Source organism: Eriocheir sinensis, unplaced genomic scaffold (genome assembly GCF_024679095.1).
Source record: "Eriocheir sinensis breed Jianghai 21 unplaced genomic scaffold, ASM2467909v1 Scaffold251, whole genome shotgun sequence".
Lineage (NCBI taxonomy): Eukaryota > Metazoa > Arthropoda > Malacostraca > Decapoda > Varunidae > Eriocheir > Eriocheir sinensis.
Genome location: NW_026111556.1, coordinates 117,501 through 136,122, shown reverse-complemented (window position 1 = coordinate 136,122; position 18,622 = coordinate 117,501). Strand labels below are relative to the sequence as shown.

General features: G+C 44.8%; 2 non-coding genes across 2 annotated transcripts; both read left to right on the top strand.

Moving 5' to 3' along the window:
• The first annotated feature begins 7,401 nt into the window (after positions 1-7,401).
• Trnag-gcc (transfer RNA glycine (anticodon GCC)) lies at positions 7,402-7,472 on the top strand. Its single transcript has one exon. It is a non-coding gene; the product is annotated as a tRNA-Gly (tRNA).
• A 1,117-nt stretch (positions 7,473-8,589) lies between these two features.
• On the top strand, positions 8,590-8,660 carry Trnag-gcc (transfer RNA glycine (anticodon GCC)). Its single transcript has one exon. It is a non-coding gene; the product is annotated as a tRNA-Gly (tRNA).
• The last annotated feature ends 9,962 nt before the right edge of the window (positions 8,661-18,622 follow it).

The window sequence follows — 18,622 nt, the reverse complement described above, 5'->3', positions numbered from 1 at the left end:
AAACCCATGCACATTTCCCTTCGAATTACTTGCAAATCTCCTCTTCATGACTTAACACTTAACACACTTGCACTTTTCTTTCGGTCAAACCCACACTTCCCATCGAATTACTTGCAAATCTCCTCTTCATGACTTAACACTTAACACACTTCATCCGATTACACATATATATTACATCTACATTAGATTCTTATTCATTAGTAATGTTCGTTTAGGAAGAAAATATCAGTTGGTTACTACTCTGTCTGTTTGTCTGCCTTTCTGCCTATCTATCTATCTGACTGTTTGTGTGTCTGTCTGTCTGTCTGTCTTTGTCTGTCTGTCTGTCTGTCTATCTATCAGTCTGACTGCCTGTGTCTGTCTGTCTGTCTGTCTGTCTGTCTATCCATATCTGACTGTCTGTGTGTCTGTCTGTCTGTCTGTCTGTCTATCTATCTATCTGACTGTCTGTGTGCCTGTCTGTCTGTCTGTATGTATGTATGTATGTATATTCTAATGTGTTTGAGGTGATGAAGCGAAATGGACAAAAAACTATATTCATTTAAGCTTTCTTGGTTATGAATATACTGTATATATGTATGTATGTATGTATGCTTCTTTGAATGTATGCTTGTATATATGTATGTGTGTATTTTAGGGTACGAAGATAATATATGCAACACGGGGGCAGATAATTAGCCAAACGATAAATTAAGAGTAAACTAATGAAGAGCCTCAAGTCTCTCCCGGCGATGCTCCGCGTGGCGTTCATTAGCCAAGGTGTGGGGCTCGTTAGTCAAGGCGCGCCCCGCCCCAGGTAACGCGAGCCAGGTGAGCCTCACTGGCCTACCTGGCGCGGATTATAGCCTCATCACATTGTTGTAAATCACCCCTTCCTTATTTTTTGGGGGTGGGTGGGGGGAGGGATATTGTGTTGAAGGGGGGGGGAGAAGGGTGCTTTAGGTTAACGTGGGAGGGAAGGGAGGTTATTGGATGGAAGGATAAGGGAAAGAAGGATATAGGATAATTGTTGTTGTTATTGTTGTTGTTGTTGTTGTTTAGGGGCGGCATTTTCGCTGAATACTGCTGGGTAGGGATTGAGGTTGAAGGAGGAGGAGGAGGAGGAGGAGAAACACAAAGAAACACAAAGGAAGAACAAACAACAGCAAACCTGATGGTCCTTACGATGCTGTTTGTGACAAGCTACACTAACTATCTAATCAAAGGTGGAAGATGAAGGACAGCAAAGGCGAAGGAGGAGGAGGAGGAGGAGGAGGAGGATGTAGATGGGAAGGGAAAAGAAGGAGTTTCGTTAAGTAACTTGTTGGACAGGAGGAAAAATCGATTAAGTTAACGTATATAGATTTATGAATGACCCTTTTTTTAATGTGTCAGTGATTTTTCCTGCTCTGCCCCGCCCCGCCCCGCCCCGCCTTTTCCCGTCCCGTCACGGTCAATCCTTCTCTCTGCGCCTCTCAACTTCACACCTGGTCCCGCCCCGCCCCGCCCCGCCCCGCCCCTCCACGCCTCACCCAGTCACTGTTCATCACCACGACGCCCCGCCCCACCCGTTCCCGCCCCGCCCCGGCTCCACCCCGCCCTGCCCCGCCCTTGCCTTCTCGTTCCACTCCTTCACAGCTTCATCCCCTTCCCGCCCCGCCCCATCTTCATCCATTTCCGCCCCGCCCCATCCATTCCCTACCCAACTCCATCCATTCCCGCTCCGCTCAACCATTCCCGCCCCGCCCCAGCCCCGCGGACAACAGATGTCACCTTCGAGATCTTCAATTAAGAGTTTGGAAGGGCGGCACAAAACTCCCTGGGACCTACTGAATGCCGATCACCCACAGCGCCGGGAGCAGTGCCTAATGGGGGAGGGAGAGGGGGGAACACCAGGGGGCTTGAAGCTCTGATCAGTGCCAGAAAAAGTGCCTAAAGGGGAAGGGAACTCAGAGGGACATGGCACCCTTGGACAGCGGTAAGAACAGTGCCTAGATATTGTAAGGGAGGAGAAAAATGACACCAGGAAGCCATGATTTCCGAAAGCATTCTCAGTTAGGGAAACAGGCGGGAAGGGGGGATGGGTGGCGAGGAGGGGTGATGGGGACTCCTGTGGGGGGGGGCAAATCACCCTTACACAATGCCAGTAGGGGGTGAGGGGTAGAAAAGGGTGGGAGGAGGTAAGGGGAGGTGTGAAAGCAGTAGGAAAGGGGGAGGTGAGGGAGGTAAAGAGAGGGGAAGATATGTTGGTAGATGGTGTGAGGGGTGAGGGAGGTGATAGAGGAGGTGAGAGAAGAGGATTAATGTCAACTGAACTCATGTATTGGCACGAAGGGAGGAAGGGAGGAAGGGAGGGAGGGAGGGAAGGGGAGAGAGGCAGCGTAGGAACAGGATGAGGGAAGTAAAGCAGGAGGGAGAAGAGGAGGAAGGGAAGGAAGGGGGAGGGGGCGGAGGTTTGGAGGAAAGAGGGAAGGAAAAGGAAGGGTAGAGGAAGGGGTAACATGACCAGGGAGATTTGTTTAAAGGATGTAAAGGATGAAAACTACACGAAATAGGAAAGGAAAAGAAAGGGAAGAAAAAAAGAAAGAAAGGAAAGAGGAAGGGAAATGGTGAGGAAAAAGAGGAAAGGAAATGAATAAAAAAAGAAGAGAATGACGCAGGAATAATGGAGGAAGGGAGAAAGGTTGGGTAGGTGACACACACACACACACACACACACACACACACACACACACACACACACACACAATCGATTTTCCCTTCACGTTTCCCGACAAATGAATACAGTAGCTATGCAATCACAGGGCGAGGCGAACACACACACACACACACACACACACACACACACACACACACACACACACACACACGCATTCTTCCCTTTTTTCAATATCGGATCCAATCACCCTGGCAAAAAAAAGAGGTTAAAAGAGAAGGGGTATCAGCGGGCCACCCTCGCCCCTCCCACACTCACGCCAAGATAAGTCCAATGCGAAGGAAACTTTCTGAGGGAAACGAGAAAAGGAAAACTGCTCGGAGGGAAAAAAGCGCCTGGAAAGGAGTCGAAAATAAGGTAATTAATTAGAAAACACAGCAAAAGCAAAGTCGTTCCGTTCCTCCGAGCTGTTTGATAAGAATAGGATGAGGAGGAGCAGGTGGAGCAGGAGGTGGAGGAGGAATAAGAACACCTACAACAACAGATGCAATTTCCACCTCGCAGCTCTTTAGGGCAATGAAGGGCAACACAAATAATCAGCTTCCTCTTCCACTTAAGGCTTTTTCCCACGGTATTGCGTTTTTTCCCACGGGATATTGAAACAAGTACTGGGGGAGATTGCTTTCACGACGCCTGTTCTCTTTTTAACCTTCTTTCCCTCCCTCTCTCTCTCCCTCTCTTCCCTTCCCTCCGTGTCCCCCCTCTCTCTCTTCCCTCCTCTTCCTCTCTCTCTCTTCCCTTCATGACTCTTTTCCTTCTTTCCTTACACCTTTCTCTGTTGTCTTTTTCCATATATTTCTTTTTATCTTCATTTTCCCTGCCTATCCTCCTTTTTCCCCCTCTCTCTTCCCTCCTCTTCCTCTCTCTCTCTTCCCTTCATGATTTTTTTTCTTCTCTTCTTACACCTTTCTCTTCTTTGTCGTGTTTTTCCATATATTTATTTTTATCTTCTTCATTTTCCCTGCTTCTCCTCCTTCATCCCCTTCCTATATCCTTCATTTCTTTTCTCTCTCCCCCTTTCTCCTCTTTTACCTTATCTTCTCTCTCCTTCACTTCTCTGTCCCTTTCTCTCCCATTCTCTCCTCTCCTTTACCCCTTCCTTAGTTTCCTCTCTTTCCTTCCTCCTTGTTCCCTCACATTTCCCCCTTTTCTCTCCTTCACTCCTTCCTTCTCGTCTCTTTCTCCCATTCTCTCCCTCACCCTTGCCTTTGCTTCCCTTTCTTTCCTCCCTTCATGTCCCCTCTCACTCCCCCTTCTCCCCCCCCCCCCTTCTCTACCCCCATCCTCTTCCTTCCCCACTCCATCCTATGATCTCCCTTCTAACTATCTCACTCCACTCCTTTACCCATTCTCCCTCCTTCCCTGTCACTCCTTTTCCCCCCTTTACCTCCCTCCCTCTCAATCCTTTACCCCCCCTTTACCTCCCTCCCTCTCACTGCACTCTACTCCTTTACACCCCCCCCTCCCTCTCTCTCTCTCTCTCTCTCTCTCTCTCTCTCTCTCTCTCTCTCTCTCTCTCTCTCTCTCTCTCTCTCTCTCTCCCACCCTTACTCCCTCTCACCCCATTTCTTTATCCCCTCCTTTCCCTCCCTCCCTCTCACTGCACTCTACTCCTCTACACCCCCCCTCTCTCTCTCTCTCTCCCTCCCACCCTTACTCCCTCACTCCCCCTTCCCTGCCTGCAAAGAATTCAATTTCGGTCTCCCTTTTTTAAATTGGATCTCCCGGTGATGCTTTGGTCGCGGCAGTGTATGCGTATAGCGGTCATTACGGAAGCTGCCTCACGCTGGCGCCAACCCCTTCCTCCCCGGCCTGCATTACCGCGCCTCTCTCCTACTCTTTTTGTTATCCCAGATGAGGCGAACTGCTTATCGAGAGAGTGAGCTGCTGTTTAGGGGATTTTTTCTTTTTTGTCTCACATTTTTGTTGTTCTTTTTTTGGTTTCGGTATTGCGTGTGTAGATAGGTGGTGGGGGGGGGTAAAGGAGGTGAGAGGGAAGGGGGTTTAGACAGAGGGAGAAAGGGAAGCGACGGAGGAGAGAATGGGAGAGTGAGATAGTGACGGAGGAAGGAGTGAAGGAGAGAGGTAGGGGTTAAGGAGAGAGAGATGAAAGGGGAGTGAGAGGGAAGGGGATTTGGAGGGAGGAAGAAAGGGAAGCAACGGAAGAGGTAAATTAGGAGAGAATGGGAGAGTGAGAAATGGTTGGGGGGAAGGAATGAAGGAGAGAGGGAGGGGGGTAAAAGAGGAGAGAAGGGGAGAGAAAGGGACGGTGGGGAAGGAGTGAAGGAGAGAGGGAGAGGGTAAAGTAGGAGAAAATGGGACGAAGGGAAGGAGTGAAGAGGAGAAAAAGAGGACAAAGTAGAAGAGAAAGGGAGAGAAAGGGACGGGGGAAGAAGTGAAGGAAAGAGGAAGGTAAGAGAAAGGTACGGAGGGAAGGAGTGAAGGGGAGAGAAAGAGGGTAAAGAAGAAGAGGCAGGGAAGAGAAGAAGGGAAAAGGGGAGTGAGAGGAAGATAAAGGAGGAGGAGAGGGGGGAGAGAATGAGATGGGGAGGAAGAGTAGAGGGGAGGAGAGGGGAAAAAGGGGAAAATGGATTCTGCTAATTAGATTTTTGTGTGTTTTGATGAGTTTGTGTTTGTGTTTCTTTATGTGCGTGTGTGTTTATGTGTTCGTGTGTGCGTTGTGAGGGCTTATGTTAATCTGAAAAAAATTATAATCCCCATAAAATCAAACCCATTAATTCAGCTCGAAAGAATAAGTACCAGAAACAATGTATAAGTTCACCGAGACTTCATAAACGTTGTAAGAGAATCTGATCCGACAAAACAGAATTAAAAGGGTCTGATCCTAAGATGGGAAGTAGTGATCCTCCTCTCCTCCTCCTCCTCCTCCTCCTCCTCCTCCTAAAAACCCTCTTCATTTAATCCTTCTCGTTCCTCTTCCTACATCCTCCGTTCATCTCCTTCAACCACTTCTTCCCTTTCCTCTTCCTTTCTCACATTCCTCTCTATCTACCCTCTTCTTTTTCCTCCCTCCCTCACCCTCTCTCGTTTATCTTCTTCCACTTTAAACGTTCCTCCCCTATTCTTCCCTTCTCACCCTTCCACTTTATCACATTCATCCACTTCCTCCGGCTTTTCCACCACCATCCATCTCTTCCTCTAACCGGCGAAGAGAGAGGAAAAGGAGGAGGAGGAGGAAGAGGAGGAGGAGGAGGAGGAAAGTATATTTTTCCCCGATAAGGTATAAATCTGTGGCCCGGAAGTTACTTAGTGGATTATCTGGTAAAATGTCGTGAGGTAGAAGGGTGATGGTCAAGGGGGTGACGTTTTTATTATTTAAGACCGCCCCCCTAGACGCCATCACAGCTAGTCACTTGATCGGGGTGGGGGTGGTGGGGGGGTGGAAGGGGGAAGAATGGGGAGGGGAAGGGTTATGGTTGTGGTGGGGGTGGAAGGGAAATGGGTGTTCTTGTTTTGGTGGTGGTGATTGTGGTTGTGGTGGTGGATGAGGTTGTGTGTTGCTGTTGTTGTTGTTGTTGTGCTGTTGTGATTGTTATTAATGGGGGTGGTAAAAGGTTAGGTTAGGTTAAGTTAGGTTAGGTTAGGCTAGGTTAGGTAAGGTTATGATTTGGTTAGGTTAGGTTAGGTTAGGTTAGGTTAGGTTTAGGTTAGGTTAGGTTTAGGTTAGGTTAGGTTTAGGTTAGGTTAGGTTAGGTTTAGGTTAGGTTAGGTTAGGTTAGGTTTAGGTTAGGTTAGGTTTAGGTTAGGTTTAGGTTATGAGATGTTATGCTATGTTATGTTGAGGTTAGGTTAGGTTATGCTTTATTTAGGTTATGATATGTTTAGGTTATGTTAGGTTAGGTTAGGTTTAGGTTAGGTTTAGGTTATGAGATGTTATGCTATGTTATGTTGAGGTTAGGTTAGGTTATGCTTTATTTAGGTTATGATATGTTTAGGTTAGGTTAGGTTAGGTTAGGTTAGGTTAGGTTTAGGTTATGAGATGTTATGCTATGTTATGTTGAGGTTAGGTTAGGTTATGCTTTATTTAGGTTATGATATGTTTAGGTTAGGTTAGGTTAGGTTAGGTTAGGTTAGGTTAGGCTAGGTTGGGTTAGGTTTAGGTTATGAGATGTTATGCTATGTTATGTTGAGGTTAGGTTAGGTTATGCTTTATTTAGGTTATGATATGTTTAGGCTAGGTTAGGTTAGGTTAGGTTGCTATATAGTGTTCATGTTATTGTTGTCATTGTCGTTGTAGTGGTGGTTGTGATGATGAAGACGCCAGTTACAGTGTGTGGTGAATGGTTGGTTGTGGGTTGTGATGGTGGTGGTGGTGGTGGTGGGGGGGGGGTCGAATGGAAGGGGGAAGGGGAGGAAGGGGGGTTGTTTGTTGTAGGGGGAGAGGGGGATGTGGATGGGATGATGGGCTCCTTGTTTATGTTACTGTTAGTGGTAGCAGGTGTGATAGTGGAGGAGGAGGAGGAGGAGGAGGAGGAGGGTAATAGCGGCGGTGGTGGTGGTGGTGGTTTGCCTTAATTGAATGAGGTAAGGGTCAAGGGAGAAAAGGAGGTAGAATAAAGAGTAGGAGGACAGGACGAAGTAGGGGAGGGGTCCTTTAAATCATCCTTCCTCCCCGCCTTTATTAGATACTTTCTTGCTTCCTAATAAATAAGATATGTAAAGGAAAGTGGAGCAATTTGTCAGAAGCATCGGTGGTTCAGTGGTAGAATTCTCGCCTGCCACGCGGGAGGCCCGGGTTCGATTCCCGGCCGATGCACATCTGTTTTTCTATTTTAAGGTTTCTTTATGTGGATGTATATTTTTAATTTGAGTTATTTACTGTACTACTAGCATATACTTTTTTATATTTTTTTTTATTAAATTTACGCTCTCCTTACCTGGACTATATTTTTACCTGTATTGTGTGTTTGTTTGTGTGTCTTTCTCTCATTCTGTTATTGTCTTCTTTTCTGATATTTCGTCAACACGTTCCTTTCCCTCAGACACCATCACGAAGGAGTAGGACACCATACGAGGCGAGGCTACACACAGAACTAATAAACAAATATGAACAATTAAAAACAAATGAATAATCGCACCAACCCCATGACCACCTAATCAAGCATTCCCGCTCCTCGTCGACTCGTCCTCGCCACCGGTGTTTTGAAGCGTGTGATTTTAACTCGGCCTAAAACTGCCGCAGCTGTGGAAAAGTTATTAATTGCTGTGTTTATCGCGGTCCCACAGAGTACATTCACGGGGGGGGGGGAGGATGAGGTGGGCAGGGGGAAAGGGGTGAGGGAAGGTGGTGATGGAGGTAGCTAGGGGGGGGGAGGTTGAGGAAGTTTAAGGGTGGGTAGCAGACATGATGAGGGGAAAGCAGGGGGATGAGGGGGGTGGTGAGGGAGTGTGAGGGGGTCCGTGAGAGGGGAATGAGCAGCAGGGAAGGGTTAGGAGAGGGGGCACTGCGGGGGTGAGGGAGAAAGAGGGTGCTGAGGGAGGGTGAAGGGGTGCATGGGGGGCAGTGCATGGTGGTGGTTTTGAGGGCTATTTAAATGTAGCATGTGGAGAGGGAACTTTTTTATATCCTCTCGTGTTGTAGTTGTTGTTGTTGTTGTTGTTGTTGTTGTTGTTGTTGTTGTTGTTGTTGATGGTGGTCATGGTGTTGTTTTCTTCGTTGTCCTATTCGTCTCCTATCATTGTCATCCCTACTACTACTACTACTACTACTACTACTACTACTACTACTACTACTACTACTACTACTACCACTACTACTATTACTACTGCTATTGCTATTACTACTACTTCTAGAAAATTGTATAGTGTAAACATTAATATACACTAATGGCTTTGCTGTTGATAAAATTGTACAATATATCAATTGTTCTCAAGCATCGGTGGTTCAGTGGTAGAATTCTCGCCTGCCACGCGGGAGGCCCGGGTTCGATTCCCGGCCGATGCACATTTTTGTCTTTTTATATATTTTAAGTAGAATATTCATGTCGTTTTCAGCTGCTTCCTTTCTTTCATGTTCGGTCACTAATACGTCTAGGTTCAATATGTCATTCTCTGTATCGGTATGTCTAGGCATCTGTTTCATTCTGTGCTGTCTGTCTGTCTGTCTGTCTGCGTGTTTGATAAGAGAAAGCGAGGAGCGGCACCGACAGCGGGAAACAGCCAAGTCACGCACCGCACACTTGCAAGTCACCGCCGCGCTCCCAGGCACACCCCCCCTCCCCCAAGCCACCCAACCACCCACCCACTCATTTAGGCACCTACCCACCTCCCATTCATCCAGTTAGTCACCTTGCCATTCTGCCATCCACTCACCCTTCCACCCAGTCAGCCGGTCACCCATCTATCCAGTCATCCACCCTACCACTTAGTCAGTCAGTCATCTATCTATCCACTCATCCACCTTTCCAGTCAGTCAGTCACCCCATCTTCCACTCATCCAGTCACTCCCTCTTCCAACCAGTTCATGACCTAAGCAGCCAGTCAGTCAGTTACTCACCCAGTCAACCATCACCTTAACCTCTCAGTCAGTCAGCCAGTCACCCCTTTTTCCATCCAATCAGTCAACCAGTCAGCCATCCACCGTAATATCCAGCCACTCACCCACCCAGTCACACAGTCAACCATCACCTTAACCTCCCAGTCAGTCAGTCAGTCAGCCTCCACTCAGCGTTCGTAACCGTTATCAGATAAAAGAGACGCGAACTTATCTGAGGGGGGTTGAGGGGGGGGGCATTAGTGTGTGTGTGTGGGGGGGGGGGACTCCTCTCGGTTCTCTTATTCCTTCCTCCCCGTCCTCCCTCAATCCCTTCCTCCGTGTACCCTCTTCCCTCTCTCTCGATGTGTCCTCAGTGTCTCGTGTGAATGTTTCATGTGTACCCTGATCAAATTTTCCTTATCCGTCTCGTCCTTGATCTTCTTTCTTTCCTTTTCCCTTCTCTTGCTTCACCAATACTCTCCCTTTCTTTCTTTTTTTCTTTTTTTATCTTTCTCCTCCTCTTCCTAATTATCATCAGCATTTTCCCTTCTCTTGCTTCACCAATACTCTCCCTTTCTTTTTTCTTTTTTATCTTCCTCCTCCTCTTCCTAATTATCATCAGCATTATCTCTTTTTCTTCTCTTGTTTCTTTTTTGTTATTCTTGATATTCTTACCCTACAACAACAACAGCTACTACTACTATTACTACTACTACTACTACTACTACTACTACTACTATTGTACCTGTAACACGCTCCCAGAGGTTACTAAGCAACTCCAAGGGATGAGTTTTGTCTTGCAAGAGGAAGGCGAGGCGAGAAGGAGGAGGAAGAGGAGGAAGAGAGAAGAGGAGAAGAAAGGAAAGCATTGAAGAAAGGAGGACGGAAGGGGGGTTAGCTTACCTCACATTGCTTACATAACCAACAACACCATAACCTATAAACTACCCTTCAGTTGTGTTAGGCTGAAGAAGAGGAGGAGGAAGAGGAGGAGGAGGAGGGAAGAGGCAATGGAAAGGGTAAATAAGGATCAGGGTGGGGAGGGGGCGGCTGACTGAGTGGGCGTTGTGCGGTGTTGAGTGGGGCGTTATGGGGGTGAGTGGGCATCTGTGGCCCTCCAAGTGGTGCTCGGCCCATGCGTAACCCGATCAGCCTCACCAGGAACGGGATAGCTCGGGATCATCACATACGTTCTCCTCGCTCCACAACTATCATCACCACCACCACCAACAACAACAACAACAGCAACACCACCACTAGCAACAACAACAACACCAAAAGCAATAAAACATCCCTTCACTAACGTTCTCCTTTCTTCAGTAACATCACCACCCCCACCAGTAACACCACCACCACCACCAGTAACACCACCACCACCACCACCAACAACAACAACAACAACAGCAACACCACCACTAGCAACAACAACAACAACACCAAAAACAACAACAACATCCCCCCCACACTAACGTTCTCCTTTCTTCAATAACATCATCACCCCCACCAATAACATCACCACCACCACCTCTAGCAACAACAACAACAACACCACCACTAGCAACAACAGCACCAACACCAAAACCAATAACAACATCCCCACACTACAGTTCTTTCTTCAGTAACATCACCACCCCTTACCAATAACATCACCATCACCACATGCGTTTTATTTTCTCCGGTAACATCACTCCAGGCCTACATTCATGCGCTTTTCAACTCTCTTCACTCGGTATGAATAACATCGAGGGCACCAACACCTCTCCCCATTTACCCTTTCTAACGCCTTCTCCCTCCTGCCTCCTTCTCTTCTCACTTCGCCTCCTCGTCCTTACACAGCTGAAGGGTAATTTATCGATTCTCTTGTTGGTTGGGGTAATGAAAACAGACTTAGGCAAGCTAATCACTTTATGTTTTCCTTTCTTCAGTACATTCTCTTCTTTACTTCTCCCCTCCTTCTCCTCCTCCTCATAACTTCCATTTCTCTATGATATTATGACGGGAGTTTTATGATTTGAGCAGCTCCATTGGATTAAGGTAGATGCGTATCGTATCTGTCTTGTCAACGCGATAATGCACTCGGTCAAACTGCCAACAGGAACTTATAGTCTATCAGGATTACCAAAACAAAACACGAAACAGTAACACAGCGATTAATCCTTCTGCATATATACGACTTACAATCTTTCAAGAGGAGAGCATCAAGACTGTCACCTCACCATCCGAAATTGACCTCCTTTTTGGCCAGTTTGTTTTGTTCTCTTATACAGCAGCAGTGTTTACCTTTTTTTCTTTTTTGTCTATTTATTGTTCTTTTGTTCTTGCTGTAAAAAAAAAAGAAAAACAACAACAGAGGGAACGACAGCTTAACACAGCGCCAGAGATTGAAACTTTTTACTTTGAGTCAGGAAGATTATTAAGGTATACGAATTAGTGCTCTCTCTCTCTCTCTCTCTCTCTCTCTCTCTCTCTCTCTCTCTCTCTCTCTCTCTCTCTCTCGTATAAATTCCGCCTTTCTGCTCAACTTTCCTCGCTCTTGTTGTTTTTCTTGTTATTTTTTCTTGGACGTTAATTTATTCATTAGGTGGATGTAGACGTCATGTTTATTTCTTGTCATTAATATTGCATCTCACGCTTACTTGTATTTTCCTCTTTTTCTGTTTCTTGTTTCTTTCTTTTTCTTCTTTCTCTTCTTCTTTTTCATCTTCTTCTTTTTCTTCTTCTTCTCCATCATCATATTTTCTTCATCTCCTCTCCTCCTTCTCTTCCTCCTTTTCCTCCTCCTCTTCCTCTTCCTCCTCTGCGTCATCCTCAGCTTGGGTTATTTTTGTAGGCTTATCCTTTTATTTCTCATATCCTCGTTTTCTTTCATTCATTCGCAATAGAGAAAAAAGAAAAAGCTAAAAGAAAACGGGACGTGGTTGCCTGCTATTCGTCTATGTATGTAATGAGGTTTTATATTTTTTCCTTCTTTCTTTTACGCTAGTCATTTCTTTTTCTTCTTTTAGTTTCGTTTCACTCAAGTCATGTCTTTTTCTGTCTCTTTATGACTTCTCAATTACTAAGTTTATTTTATTTTATTCCGTCTTCCTCCTCCGTCGCGTCTTTTCTCTCTCTCTCTCTCTCTCTCTCTCTCTCTCTCTCTCTCTCTCTCTCTCTCTCTCTCTCTCTCTCCCCTTCTTTTCTTGTTCTTTTTCATGTTCCTGTTGTTGTTGTTGTTCTTCTTTTTCTTCTTGTTCTTGTTCTTGTTTTTCTTCTTCTTCTTCTTGTTCTTGTTCTTGTTCTTGTTCTTCTACCTCTACAGCCTCACGTCACTGTCTATTGCCCTTTCCTTCCCCCCTTGTCCTATTGTATTACTGCCCATTGCCCCTTACTCGTCCCCCCTCCTTAGAAAATATCAAGGCCCCGTTTTTCTTTTGTTTCACAGCCTCACGTCACTTGCCTATTGCCCTCTCCATCCCCCCCTTGCCCTATTGTATTACTGCCCATTGCACCTTCGTCCCCCCCCTTTTATATACTTCCCCGTCTTCAAAAATACCGAGGCCCCGATGTTCTTTTGTTTCACTGCGTCTTTCCACTTGCCTATTGCTCCTTGCCCCCTCCCCGTCCCCCCCCCCCCCAGGCTCCCCCCCCCACAACGCGGAGTTGTGATCCCCTTCGCGGCCCCCTAGTCACGTCCCGCCTCGCTGACCCCTCTCCCCCCTCCTCCCCTGCACCCCCCCTGACTCTAATTCCCTGCTGCTCCTCTGCTTGTCATGAGGCTTAAGTTAGGGCTTTGTTTTTCCCTCCGAGTGTGTGTGTAGCATTGGTTTTGGTGGTGGTGGTGATGGTGGGTATTAGTGGTGAGGAGAAGTAGGGGGGAATGTATTAGGTGGTAGTGGTGGTGGGGGAAAGTGGGGGGAATGTATTGGGTTGTGGTCGTTGTGGTGGTGGTGGTGGGTATTAATGATAAGGAGGATTGGGAGGAATGTATTGGGTGATGTTGGTGGTGGTTAGTGGTGAAGCTGGTAGTGGTGGTGGTGGTGGTGGTGATGAATGGTGAGTGAATGAATGAATACACTTGAGTGGTGACTGTAGGGATGCATGAGCGGAGATGTGAATAAAAGAATAGTGGATAAATAAATACACACACACACACACACACACACACACACACACACACACACACACACACACACATACACACACACACACATTGGACTGAGTGGGAAAAGCTTGTATCTTATTTCTTTGTCCTTCAACTTGTATAATTTATCCATGTGTATGTGTCTGTGTGTGTTTATGTATGTATGTGTATGAATGTGTGTCTCAAACGGTATAATTTATCTATGTCTACATGTGTGTGAATGTATGCATGTGTGTGTGTATGTTTGCATGTCTACATCTTCCTATACGTCTACCGTATAATGAAGTAAAAAAAAAAAATATATACGTCCTTATAGAATGTTATCGCAAACACAAATTAGTAGATGATAGATTCCTTTAAACACACGCAAAAAAAGACGGAAATACAAACTAAGAAAAAGAAAAAAAGAAAAATACGCCAAGGAAAAAAAAACTCAAATACAAATTAATAAAAGAAAAAGAAAAAAGAAAAATACGCTAAGAAAAAGGCGCAAATACAAACTAAAAAAAAAAAACGTTAACCAAAAAAACCAACAAAAAACGCAAATACAAACTAAAAAAAGGAAAAATAAAATAAAAATACTCTAACAAAAAAACACCCGCAAATACAACTTAAAAAAAGAAAAAAAAAAGAAAGAAAAACATGTTAACAAACCACCTCGTAATACCACAAAAAACCCAACGGTTCATTTTCCGTACATTTTCAGCACATAACGAGCCTTAGCAGCGGAGGCCTAGTGGTGCTTAGGCCTACGTAATGCCCTAACTAGTGTCAAGATACATTTGCTGTTTGAATTTAGAGCCTTTTAAAAGCCACATCGACACAGGCCTTGAAATCCGGTGGCGTCCTCTTTGCGTGTGTGTGTGTGTGTGTGTGTGTGTGTGTGTGTGTGTGGGAAGAGGATTGCGTGGGTGGTGGTGGTAAGGATAACATGAAAGGGGAAAGGGGAGCAAGTAAGGGGAAGGAAAGGGGGTTATTAGGTTAAGCGTGTAGATGAAGTTCCGTGGGGAGGAGGAGGCAGAGGAGGAGGAGGAGGAGGAGGAGGAGGAAGGGAAGGAGGAGAAAACGAGGAGGGAGATGAAGAGGGGGAAGGATTATCGTGAGGAATTAATAGGATAAGGAAGGAGTAACTCAAGGAATGTATAGCAATGGTTGTGGGGGAAGAGGAGGAGGAGGAGGAAGAAGAAGAAGAAGAAGAAGAAGAAGAAGAAGAGGAAGAGAGGAATATGCAAGTTTTCAGGGTCATCGTCCTCGCAAGATGAAACGTATGATGCGTTAAATGAAGAAAATACCCTCCCTTCCTTCTCCTCAACCCCCCCTACTCTCTCTCTCTCTCTCTCTCTCTCTCTCTCTCTCTCTCTCTCTCTCTCTCTCTCTCTCTCTCGGACGTGCTGGTGTAAGCGAGTGTGCTCTTAAGACCGAGGAATTATTTTAGTTGTCTCTCTTCGTGGAATCGTAAGTCGGATCTAACGCACGGAGGGGGGGGGGGGCAGAGAGAGAGAGAGAGAGAGAGAGAGAGAGAGAGAGAGAGAATGTCTATATATCGTAGGTTTTATTTTTATGGGATGTTATTTATCCTCCGTATTTGTTTACTAAGTCTTGTTTATCTACTTTTTTTCTACTCGGTTATTTGCTGCTTGGTTGTTTGTTTTCGTTTGTTTATTCACTTTTTTTCTTTAATTCTTTATCTATTTTTTTTGACAGTTCTTGTTTATCTTTCTACTCGGTTATTTGCTTAGTTGTTTGCTTTTGTTTATTTATTTGTTGTTTTCTTTCTTAGTCTTTTTTTTTGTTGACAGAGTTCTAAAGTTTTGTCTTCGGAGTTGCATGTTAATCTTGTTCTTTTTATTATTATTATTTTTTTTTTTTTTTTAGTGTGACTCGCTCGCTCCTCGGAAAGTAACTCTTCTATAGCTTAAAGCCCCTCCCCCCCCCCCCCCACACACACACACTAGAGCAAAAAGAAAAAAAAAAAGAAATAACAACAATATAAAGCAGAAAACACATAAGAATCAGGAGGAGCAGGAGGAATAAATACAAGAACAAGTAGATACAAAATATAAAAATAAAATCATAACGAAAAGTATATAAAGTAAAGAAAAATTAAGATGTACCCCCCATCACACACACACACACACACACACGAGCACGCCAAACAATAGCAACGAAACGCTCATCACTTGCTAAACTGGACCCGAGAAAGACAGGATGATAAGAGCGTTTGTGGGTTCGGATTGCATAAGAGCTAAGCCGTTTATTGCATCAGGTGTATAAGCCGAGGCGGTGCTGCGTTCCAATCTCTTACTCAAGGCGGATGAGTTGACGGGACAGATGAAGCTAAGCGACACCAAGGCGATGGACGATACACGAGCGGTTAGTTAGAATTATTCCTAGGTTGATGTTATGACACTTTCGCATCTCATATCAGCTATTTCTAGAGGTCAAAGAGGGGGTCAGTCGGGGTCTAATGAGTGTTTCTTTAGGTTTATGAGCGCGATGGACGAATGCACGAGCGGTTAGTTAGAATTATTACTCGGTTGGTATTATAAGGCACTTCTGCTTCTCACAACAGCTATATCTAAAGGTCAAACAGGGGGTCAGTCGGGGTCTAATGAGTGTTTCTTTAGGTTTATGAGCGCGATGGACGAATGCACGAGCGGTTAGTTAGAATTATTACTCGGTTGGTATTATAAGGCACTTCTGCTTCTCACAACAGCTATATCTTAAGGTCAAACAGTGGGTCAGTCGGGCTCTAATGAGTGTTTCTTTAGGTTTATGGTACAGAAGAAGGGTCACACTACTACCAGGGTCGGCACTAACACGATGAACGATGCACGAGCGGTTAGTTAGAATTATTCCGAGGTTGGTATTAAAAGGCACATTTGCTTCTCACAACAGCTATATCTAAAGGTCAAACAGGGGGTCAGTCGGGGTCTAATGAGTGTTTCTTTAGGTTCATGGTACAGAAGAAGGGTCTCACTACCACCAGGGTCATGGAACTACTGGAAATGCCCACAACTCCTACGAAAGCCTTGTCAAATATGTGTTATTGGGCGACAAAATGATTTATAATACGACTCCTAGTCTAGTCTTGTATGGTCTGGTCGTCTGGATTTAGGCCTTTGTAACGACTCCCAACCTCGCCTGTTTCTTCTTATCTTCATATTATTATTTTTTTTTTCCGGCGAATGCTTCAACTGGGTCGGCCTCTTTTTCTTCTTTTTCTCTTTTCTCAGACGCTTTCGGCTCTCACAGCAAATATTTTCAAGGGCCACAAAGGAAATTCGTCGGGTTCTCATACATTTTTTTTTTGCGTTCATGATGCAGAGACCTTGTCCAACTATTACTAGGCTTACAAATTAACACATGAAAATACCAAAAACCCACCAACGACCTCTACGAAAGTCTTATGAAATTTATCCCGTATTCTCTAACATTTCGGGACTCACACACTAACATATAATAAGGCTTTTGAGGAGGTTGTGGGTATTTCCATGGGTAGTTTTATGAGCCTAGAGATAGACTGACAAGGCTTTTGCACCATGGAGGAGAAAAACACTCATGAAAATCCGACTAACCTCCGTTGTGGCCTTATAATTGTTGTGAGAATCGAAAGCCTGTGAAAATATATGCCTTTTAGTCTGTTGAAATGCGAACGATAACTTGTGGAATATTTCATTAAGGGAGACATGAAAGAAAGTAAGATAGACGTAAATGCATTTGATTCGCTCACTCAGAAGATAAAATTGAATACTCCCGTGTCGAAAAAATATTAAATGTTACAAAATATTGGTAAAGATATGAATATGTATGTTCCTGGCATGATAAGTGATTCCTTTTAGTAATCCTCTCTCTCTCTCTCTCTCTCTCTCTCTCTCTCTCTCTCTCTCTCTCTCTCTCTCTCTCTCTCTCTCTCTCTCTCTCTCTCTCTCTCTCTCTCTCTCTCTCTCTCCTTTCATCCTCTCTCTCTTCATTTACTTACTTATTTATTCATTTAGTCAGTCATTCGATCATTCATTCATGCGTTATTTTTTCCTATTTTCTTTTCTTTTACTTTCTCTTTCTTTATAATTCCTTTTCCTTTCTTTCATTCGTTCGTTATTTCTCTAGTTTCTTAATTTTTTCCCTCCTTTCGTTCTCGCTTTCTTTCTCTTTAATTTCTCCCGTTTTCCTTTCTTTCGTGTAGTCTTTGTTTTCTTTTCTTTATTCTCTCTCTCTCTCTCTCTCTCTCTCTCTCTCTCTCTCTCTCTCTCTCTCTCTCTCCCAGTCAACAGCTCTAAATCGCTATTGCAACAGCTGTCAATGTGTCCTGCAGTCCCCCCTCCCCCCTCTAACCCCTCCCCCTTTAACCCTTCCCCCCTCCCCCTCTTACTCCTCCTCCCCCCTCTTCCCCCTCCCCCCCCCACACACTGCCTCGTCCTCGATTTATAAGCCGCATTAATATCACGGCTTTTAACGTCAACGGTTACCGAGAATACAAGTAAATAAATAGGAAATGCACAAAAAAATAACAAAAAAATAAAGAAAAACAAAAACACGGCGAGAACGTAAACATTTGATTCAGAGAGAGAGAGAGAGAGAGAGAGAGAGAGAGAGAGAGAGATGGATGCTCAAAGTCTTTGTTGGGGGTCTTCTAATCAGCTTGTTTTCCTCCTCCTCCTCCTCCTCCTCCTCCTCCTCCTCTTCCTCTTCCATCATCATCAGAATCATTTTCATTTTCATCACCATTATCACATTGTTGTTTTTTATTTTTTTTCTTCTTTTTCTTCTTCCTTTTCTTCTTTTTCTTCTTCTTCTTCTTCTTCTTCTTCTTCGTTGTAATTGATATTCGTTCTTTTATCAATAGATTAGATAATAATTTAGCAGAGAGAGAGAGAGAGAGAGAGAGAGAGAGAGAGAGAGAGAGAACGCGATGACAGACAAGGGACGAGTACGAAGCGTGTTTTCTGCCTGCCTGTCCGTCTGTCTGTCTGTCTGTCTGTCTGTCTGTCTTTATTTGCCTGTCTGTCTGCCTTTCTGCTTGTGTGTCTGTTTGTGCGCAGAATATAAACCCACAGCCTTTGTTAGCCACCCTTTGAAGTGAAGACAGTAAGAGAGAGAGAGAGAGAGAGAGAGAGAGAGAGAGAGAGAGAGAGAGAGAGAGAACGAAAGGAAGGAGTTAATTAGAAAGAAAGATAAAGTAAAATAAACAAAAAAAAGGAATAGATGAACGAATGAATAAATGAGAGAGAGAGAGAGAGAGAGAGAGAGAGAGAGAGAGAGACTATCACAGGTATTGTCACAGTGTTGGGCTCCTCTCTCTCTCATT